This window comes from Macaca fascicularis, chromosome 12 (assembly GCF_037993035.2).
Source record: "Macaca fascicularis isolate 582-1 chromosome 12, T2T-MFA8v1.1".
Classification (NCBI taxonomy): domain Eukaryota; kingdom Metazoa; phylum Chordata; class Mammalia; order Primates; family Cercopithecidae; genus Macaca; species Macaca fascicularis.
The window spans coordinates 79,492,480-79,502,493 of record NC_088386.1 but is presented as its reverse complement, the minus strand read 5'-3'; the positions used below and the strand labels follow the sequence as shown (position 1 = coordinate 79,502,493).

Genomic DNA, 10,014 nt, shown 5'->3' with positions numbered 1-10,014 from the left:
AAGGAGCAGAGAGACAGGTGTATTTGAGTCAATATAAGTAAATTTATGACACAGATTTACTGTATTACTTTTCTTCTTTCTGGTTGAAAAATAAAATATTTTTAACAAGTTCAGAAACTATGCAGGTGCAGCCTCCCTTCCTCTCCACTTGCAATGTAAAACACAACAGAGTCATGTAACATCAACTCATCTTTTCTTGACCTGAACCATTTCTTTGAGACAATCACTCTCAATTTACCAAGGGCATGAAAGGTTCTTAATGTTCTGGAAACTTGCATTTAATTAAAAATTTATCAAAGTAAGAACTCCTAGTATTTACTTTAAAAATGACCATGTTGGCTACAAATGACAGAGACTTGTTTAACATATGTAATAAAGAGAAATACATTGGTTCTCTTGATTGGTAGGATCTCATGGTAGCTACAAGATCTAAGTAAGTGCTGCAAGTTCCAGAGCCTCAAGACTGGAACCAGGATCTAGTCAGCTACCAAAGGTTTCAGATACACATCTCTTAGCATGGCAGAAATAGAGTTTCTTTTTCCAATGTCTACATAGCAATCCTAGAGAAACAGACTCTGGTCTTGCTTGAGTCTGAGGCCTACCTCTAGAGCATTCATTATTTTCCAGAGAATGAGATATTGCAAGTGTCTGAATCTAAAACACACATCTATACATATAGTCAGAGGGCTGGATCTCTGATTAGAAGAGAGAAAATGGGATTTAAAAATGCGCTTAATAGTCAAATGCAATAGCTACCTTGTGATCCTTGGGACAGTCATTAGAATGTGACATCTGCTTTGTTGTGCCAAAATAATTTTTTTAAAGTGTCTATAATGTATATTATAAACACATGCACAAGTTAGTCTCTAAATAGTCAAAATATTTGCATTTTCAGAAAAAAATGCCATATTTTGCTTCAGTGCCGATATGATGAGCTAAATATCCTTAAATAGTTACTTAGTACTGCATACATCTGGAATTTTAAACCGTAATACTGATAAAGGATAGGGAAAGCTTTTGGGAGTCTAATGCATTGCAAAAATAGGAGAATAAAAAAAAATCTGTATCAGGGAGTACAAAATTAAAGATAATGAAAAGATTGCCAAACAAAGATTTAATTTAATCTCATTATGTTTTCTTGAAACTTCCTTGTCAATTAAACCACGTCAAAAAATTGAGCTAAGGAAAAATGGACTAATCAATAAAGAAAGAAACTTAAAAGAGTGTAAATCAATAGCCTAGTTCCTTTCCAAATCAGAAGCCACAAAACTTAATCTCATCTCATTTTTGTCAATAGTTGTTTATAAGTAATTTGGAAAACTATACAAGATTGTTACCATAGAGATGAATAAATGGGTTGAAATCCTGAATAATCAATAGTACCTTTTATTCTTAAATTTATAAATATGTTTTGGATATCTTCTGCAAGATCAGAGAATGACTAGATATGTGTATGTATATTTAATTGATTGTTCACAATCTTAAAAATAGCAATCAATCTTTACATTCTCGAAATAAAGTCATTTCATGAAAATTCATAAAATATATACAGTTGTATAAGGCCAAACATGAGTGCATAAAATACTCAGCTTTTTTAATTTAACATGACTTGTTTACACTACTATTTAGTTTATTTAACATCTAATCCCCCATACAAATGCCAAAGCTTTAGCCTTTTCTGTCTAAATGATACGTACCATGAAAATCCAGATAATTATTGTGTTTATGTATATATTTATCACAAACTTATCAGCAAGTTGGTTGATATTACCTTTGAAAAATAAGATTACGTTTATATGGTCTAAGATATGATAAGAAATTGTTAGGTAGTAACTATGTGCCAGTCATTTTCAAAGGAATTTAAGGCATAAATGTTTTATAATAGAGCATTTATCATAGATATTAATGTATTTTGCCAGTGAAAACTCGAAGTCTTAGAAACAACATGTAATCAACAGAGCCAGGATTGAATCAAGTCTGTTTGACCTCAAAGCTCATCGTATGATTTACGGTACTAAATTGTCTTCTAATTACTGATTTATACTGATGGGGAAAAATTATTTTCCAAATGTTTATCTCATTTCCTCTGAGAGGATTAGACATCTGTATGCATTGCAATGTGACAGAGAGCAACTTCTTTCAGTCAAAATATACTTATTTCTTAATTGTCAGGCATGTCCATGTGACTTGCCTTGATCCACAGACTGTGAACATGAGTGATGTATGTTATGTCTAAGCAGAAGCTTTAAGGAACACTGGAAGTTTCCAACACCTGATCTTTTCTCTCTGCCTCAGATACAGCATTTGGTTAAAAACCAAATATGGTTTGGTCTTCTTGCCTGATACCAAGTGAACAAGAAATGTATAGCAAATAAACAGACACAAACAGTTAATATCAGTGAGAAATAAAGGTTTTTTGATATAAATTATTGAGATTTCAGGTTTTATGTTATTTATTGCAGGCAGTACTATGAATATTTACAAACAGTATTTATTAATCTAACAATTATGAAGTAAATGTGGTCTTAGTAGAATATTCTACTTCCCATTTTAAAGATAAAACTTTATGTGGTGAAAGCTCTTGGCATTCACTATTCACTATTGGTAGGAAGTTCTGATGCGGTCAGTGCATCTTAGGAGCATGAAGACAAATGACACATACTAAGGATAGAGAGATGAAAGGTAGAAAGATTCTGGATACCCCATGACACGGTTGCATCACCATTCCAGGCCTGGATTAAACTCTGACATCTTCCAAAGTGAGAAAAATAAACACTGTACTTGTCTAAGTCACTATAGTTAGGTTTCTGTTATCTTTTTCTTTTTAATGCAGCCTATAACATATGTGAAGCTTTAGACCTGCAAATTCAGACCTCTTCCCAGCTCAAAGAAATTTTCTTGTGTTTGCTTACTCTTCCTCCTGTTCCCTTTTCTCCATCAGAACGTATTAGTCACATTCAGCCTCGTGGATCTATTGTACAAGTCTTACAGCTTTTTACTTTACGTGTATGTTCTTTGAGATATCTCTTGCATCCGATCTTCTGTATTATTTAATTCAGCATTCAGTCCTGATCATCCTCCCCTTTAATTCATAAACTGAATTTTCTGAATTTGACTCGTGTGCTGCCATGCTCCCAGAGCACTTTATAATGTTGCAGTTAGAACTTTTGGCCAGGTGCAATGTCTCACACCCTTAATCCCAATACTTTTGGAGGCCGAGACAGGAGGATTGCTTAAAGCCAAGAGTTCAAGACCAACCTAGGCAATATGGCAAGACCCCATCTCTACAAAAAACTAAAAACTAAAAAATAGCCAGGCATGGTGCCATGCATCTGTCATCCTAGCTATTCAGAGGGCTGAGGCAGGAGGCTCACTTGAGCCCAGGAGGTTGAAGATACAGTGAGCCAAAATCATGCCACTGCACTCCAGCCTGGGTGAAAAAGAAAACCCTGTTTCTAAAATAAATAATAAATAAATAAAAATTAAAAATAAATAACTTTCAAGTGCTTGAGTGTTTGGGTTTTGTTTTTTTTGTTTTTTTGTTTGTTTGTTTTGTTTGTTTGTTTTTAAATCCAAGATTTGGTCACTTCTCCCTACTAATTCTGAAAATGGGTATGTGTTTTGATTATTCAATCTGAGCCTTTTTATCTATGTGGGGAAGACTATCCAAAGAGTAGATTTTTATGTGTTTATTTATGCACTTTTATGCATTCATTTATGCACTGATTTATTGGATATATTGGGACTCATGTCTAAATGTTAGACAAAATCAAAAGGACTGGGCACACTGTGCATCTGTGAACTAAGGGCAAAGTGTTCACTTCTGCTTAAGGCCCTTGCAGTAGATCTTTCCGCTTGTGGGTCTTTGTATAGTTTCCTATTTGATATGTAAAGAAGACAAACATGCTTTTTTCCCCTTGGCATTTTGAAGAGACCCAGCTTGCACTTTTAGTATCTTTCTGGCATTCCGGCACTCTCAAAAGGCTATGGCATGATGCCCAGATTTCGCTAATTCCCCCACAAACAGCTCCTGGCAGGAGGTTCTTTCTTCCATTAAGGCCTCTGGACTTATTGGCCTTATTGCAGGAAATTTCTTGTCCCCCACATCACTCTTTAAAGGGACCTCCACAAATCTCGAGGCCTAGTCCCTCCTAAGAGCCTGCAAGTGTCAGCAGCCACCGGGCTCAGGAGAGGCAAATAACCTAAGTCTGGCTGAGGAGTGGAGGAGAGCCATGTTCAGGCTCCAAATTCCCAGAATTTCCTTTATTTGTGTTAAGATGATAAGGTATTTTGCGTGGGTATTAATTTTATATTATTGCCATGACAAATTACCACAAACTGAGTAGCTCGAAGCAACGTAAATTTATTATTACATAGTATCTGTCGGTCAAAACTCTGAGAGGCAGAAATTAAGTTTTTGCAAGGCTGCTTTCCCCGCTGGAGCCTCTAAGGAAATATCCACTTCTCAGCATATTCAGGGTATTGGCTGAATTTTGTTCCTTGAGGTTGTAGGACTCAGGTTCTCAATTCCTTTCTGTCTGTCAGCTGGGAGCAAATCTTTGCTCCCAGGAGTTGTCTCCATTTCTTTGCATGCTTTCCATTTAGCCCTTCCAGGTTGGCCAGGTCAAGTCTCTCTTACACTTCTAAACTCCATCGTTTTCTTCCACTACACTCCTTCCTTTCCTTTAAGGATTTATGTGGTTAGACTGGGCCAACCAGATATACAATATAATCATCTTATTTTAAGATCTATAACCTTATTTATATTGGAAAATCCATTCTAGTTCATCTAATGTACACATACATTCTAGGGATCAGGGCATGGGCATCTTTTGAGAGCCACTCTGCTTAATATAGCATATCTGAATATTGTTGGGATTAACCTATTTTATATAAAGTGGTCAAATATAAAGGAGAGAGATGGTTATTTATGGTTTCTAAGGCAATAATAATAAATAGTATCCTAAATACAAGAGAGTTAATTGACATAGAAGAGAAAGAGGAGTTCCAATAAAGTTATAGGAAGGAAGAAAGAATGGATGGTAAAAGTGGAGTTAAAAGAATAAAAGAGGTTCAAGATGGTGGAGGTGAGCAAAAGAGCCTTAAGCTTCAGTGAGGATGAATAAAATGAAAATTAGAAGTTTTACTTGATTTAGCAAGTCGATGTCCTTGAATACCTTTTTAAAGGATGTTCAGATTGGAGAAAAGCAATAGAAAACAGATTGCAAAGGATCAAGAAACTAATGAGAAACTGACCATGAATACATCTAATAGGCTTTAATGTTTTGGATTGAAAGTGCAAGGAAAAACACGTGTAGCTGGAGCTACAGTGTCATGCAGTTAAAGGACGCAGGTTGAAGGTAGTTAAGCGTCCTGAGAGATCATCTTTTTGTAGTTTACAAGTGTGATGATTAGGTTTTCAGACTCATGTGTGAGATATGCCTTCTTCAAACCTTTTTATGCTATCAGCACATTGTCTGGCTGACATAAAAAGAGAGAGATTTCTGAAAATATTTTCATGATTGGATATGGGGTGAGAGAGAAAAATACACATCAAAAATTACTGTCAGATTTCTGTTGCTCATTGAGTTGATGGTGCTATCAAGGCTTCACCAGGAAATGGCAAGAGAACACCACAGTTGCAGAAAGAGGATTAATTTGATGTTATGCTTTGTTTCATAGATTACTAGTTACCGTGCCAATATTTATGTTTCCATTCAATCTTTCTTGCAGCACCATAATTTTGTGCTGATAAACAACATACTTGGCCAAAAAAAGACCCTATATTTTTCAGCTTCCTTGGCAGCTAGAGATGGCCGACAGATGTAAGCAGATGTCACTTCGCTGGAATTCCCAATTTTACTCTTTCTTCCTATATGAAATGTGAAGAAAATAGCTGTAGCATCAGTGACTTTCTTGGATCTTGGGGAGTCTTGAATATGAACTACTTCAGTTTGGACATGGAAAAAAATAAACAATAAAAAAATGATTAAGATCAAATCTCTTAAACTTCAGAACCAAGAATGGGGAGAGAAACGAGAAACGAGCTTCTTTTGTAAAGCAAAATAAATATTTACTGGATGGGCTAATGAAGAAACTTATCCCACTCTCAGAGTAGATGATCTTTATTATTCCCGGTATTGGGTTATGATAATTACACACCAGTAAACCCATGTGTTTCTCATTGTCCTTTTTCAAATACGATTTTTTATGGTTGTTAACTTAGTCCTACTTCACTCTCACACACTATTGGCTGTGTCAGAGAAGAAATGTGTCTTTTAGCTTAAAATTTACCGGGTCAATAATAACCTAATCTACACCCAAAGAATGGGATGATAAACACAGAAATTCTGGTTCATGAGTTAGATTTAGTGCTCTGATGGAATTAGGGATTTGTCTCTCTAAAAGGGTAGATTACCCGGTATATGGAATGGAGAGTGTGCATGAGTTGGTGTGTGACACAAGAGCCAAAATATGGTAGAATTTTCTTTTAATTCCCATTCTTCAATTTTTTCTCAGTAATTGAAGCTTCTCAGATAACTTAATGTAAACTGATAGAAAAGACACTTCAAAACAATGAAAATACCTTTATCTCATGGCAGAACTTGTTGAAACAAAGTAAATCCAATTTTGTAATTTTGTCTTGTTAATGAAGACTATTTTAGAGGCAGCCTAATAATAATGATATTATGCTTGATTCTCTTTTGGCCCTTGCTTTTGCATCAATTGCTTTCTCTCAAAAGTATAAAAATATTATGTCAAATTTTAGAGTTTTTAAGAGCTTGTGTTTTCATACCAACTTATTTAACAAGTTTAAATAACATCTTTAATTTCTAATTTACTTTCATTGATACGAGTTCAGAGATGCAGAAACCCCAAACATTTACTTACTACTATGTATGATTATATTTTTCTGTGATTATCATCAGGATTTTTCATGATAGTTCAGTTCAATTTTAATGCTACTGCTTTCAAATCCTTAAAAAACTGAATAAGAAAAATGATAATATAATGGTTCTATTATGGTAGAATGGTCAAATTACTATGAGGAACTTATTCAAAAGTATGTTTTTCTCACCAAAATTAAGAATAACTTTGTTATAAATATTGGATTAAGTTTTGAACCACCTAACTTTTTAATGTTTTCAATGTGCTGTTTTGTTTCTTATATAATGTAGACAATTCATTAAGTAACTTTCTCTAATTTTCAAAACAAAACAAATGACAACCCTTAAAATATGGGCACATTACTTCTAATTTTGGCATGAATACTTAAGTTTTAGAGTATTAAACATATAGGAAGAAATTATGAGAGATTTTAAGATATTTACTTAAGTAAACATTAATGTATAAATGTAGTTCTATTGATGTTATTTCATACAATTAAAAAATAAATTTTAGCAACTAACCACTAGTCAACTTTAAGTGTTAACATTTTACCAATTGTGTATCTTCTAGAATCCCTGGCCAGCAGTTTTTCATCACATTAGCAGCAGAAATATTATAGTGTTTTCATAACAGCCATATTTTTCTTGAACCCTGTTACAAATTTTTTCAATTTTTTTGAAATTTCTACAAAATCTTACACATAACATTGTAATGCCTATTTGGCTGAATACATTTTATCTTAATCTGTTCATTGAAGTTCATGGAAAAGTTGAAGGGGGTTGGTCATGGCGATGAAACAGGAAGGAAGTTGGCAAGGATTTAATATTTTTTTCAAATAATGATATATTCTTCATCTTGGTGGGGAACAACTTTCCAAGAACTTCTTGAATTTCTACATGTCTTCCAAGTGAGGCACTAACTGCTATATTCCTGAGCAGTTTCTGCACTGGAAAATAGAAATAACATTTCTCTTCAGAGCAAAGTGCAGGAATGCTTATTGCCTAGTAAAAAAGATTCAGGTTCTTAAACTCTAGGTTCCCAATCACATATCCTACTGTGTATATGTGTGTAGATATCTATGTGAGACTACCTACATTACCTCCTAAAATAACAGTAAAATAAATGGATAAGGGTATACTGATGCTTGTATTATATTCTGGGCCATGAGTAATAAAATTCTTAACCTCTGACTCAGGAGTCTCATGTTCCTGCCAAAATCCATGAATGCTGTTTGATTAAATCATATACAAATTCAGAATATAATGCCAGGCAAATGGTATAGGCATGTGTCTATTCAGGATGCTGGTTATGTCCAGGATCAGAGTTTGCATAGCACAGCTTAGATTTTTTGGCAAAATATTAATAAAACTAGAATGAAGAGAGATGGGGTGGTGGGTTTAGACACCAACTTCTAATGTGCAAAAGAACACTAAACATCACATAAAGTTCATGATAAAATGTTGACAAATGATTAAAATAAAAATTTAAAATATATTTCATATTATATATTCAATGTATAAAATATATTTATATAAATTGATATCTAATCTCTATATTAATTATATTAACACCAATATTATGTTATATATTATACTAAACTTTATATTATATTAATAATATATTAATTAATTAATAGATTATATATAAATACATAATCTACCCTTTTAGGGAGGCAAATTCCTGTTTCCATCAGAGCACTAAATCTAACTCTTGAACCAGAATTTTTATGTCTACCATTCCTTTCTCTGGGTGTGGACTTGGCTATTTTTGGTCTGGTGAATTTTATCTGAAAGATGCATTTCTTCTCTGACACAGCATGTCGTATATGAGATTAAAGTAGAAATAGGTTAATTACCATAAATATATATATATAAAAGACATGTTACATATTTATTTAATAGGTATTGCATATTTATATATAAAATATATATTACATACTTAAATACATATATATTATATATGTATTATATATGACATATTTGTTTAAAATCTTAAAATTTTTAAAATTGAGCTCTTCTTTTTCCAGTATTTGATTGTAATATGAGTTGGGAAAATTCCAAGTATTTTCCCTCCTGTTTTTTTTTTTTTAAATATGTATAATTCCTGTACCTTTAGAGTCCTGATTCTGATTGCCAGCATCTGTAGTCAAGAGCCCACCTTAGCTTTCACAGCCCAGCTCTCTATGGTATGGGAAGGCTCTTAACAAAGGAAGAACTGGCAATGCAGCAGACTTGTGTAGGTGAGTGGAGGGGCAAAGCAAAAGCAAACACTAAGTAACATATGTTAGTTATTATATGTTCTATATGACAAAGGCCTTCTAATGTACAGTCAGTTTCACTGATTTGTAGCAATTTATGTATTTTTAAAAATATATCATCTATTATTACTTTTAATACAGCTAATTTGCAAATCAGTAAGCCATTCACAGAAAATAAAGGTTTTATTAAAGGTCTCATGTACAGACACCTGTATTTTTATGACAATGGCATCTTCAAGACATCCTTATTATTATACTCTTAATACAGCTTGTAGATGGTCATTAAATTAGCAAGAATTGCCTACATTATGGCTGTTCTTTGAAAAGAATCCCCTTGAGGAATGTTAGCTTACTACTTGGAAAAGATATCAGGACGGCTTCATGGCCCTTAGCTGATGATGTATGTTCGCTGCTACATCTGATAGACCTGACTTCAACATTTTAACTATCTTCTAGTTTCTGAACAAAATATTAAGATGTTCTGAGTTGCAAATTAGAAGTACCTATATTGTAATATATAATGACAATTTTATGTAGTTACAAAACTTCCAAAATCTCAGTTTTTATTTAGTTTCTTTATTATAATATTCTAATTAATAAGTACCATTTTTAAAATTACTCTGTTTCTATAAATATATTTTACCTTTGTCCAATAAAATGACCATTCCTCGTTAGTTCAGGATTCCTTGAACCATTAACTTTGATGTTGTACTTCAGACATGTTTAAGGCATTATTGGTCTTTACCTTGTCACATTTCTTTATCTTGTAGATTGTAATTACCTCCAAACTTTTGAACTACTTAAAAAATTCAGGTTTAAAAATATTTTTCTTTTATTTCCTTAATCATTATTTAATTAAACTGATTTTT

At 33.2% G+C, this 10,014-nt stretch overlaps 1 non-coding gene across 1 annotated transcript; it reads left to right on the top strand.

Annotated features, from left to right (window-relative positions):
• The first annotated feature begins 5,383 nt into the window (after positions 1-5,383).
• LOC123568194 (small nucleolar RNA U13) lies at positions 5,384-5,487 on the top strand. The gene has a single exon (XR_006691411.1). It is a non-coding gene; the product is annotated as a small nucleolar RNA U13 (small nucleolar RNA).
• The last annotated feature ends 4,527 nt before the right edge of the window (positions 5,488-10,014 follow it).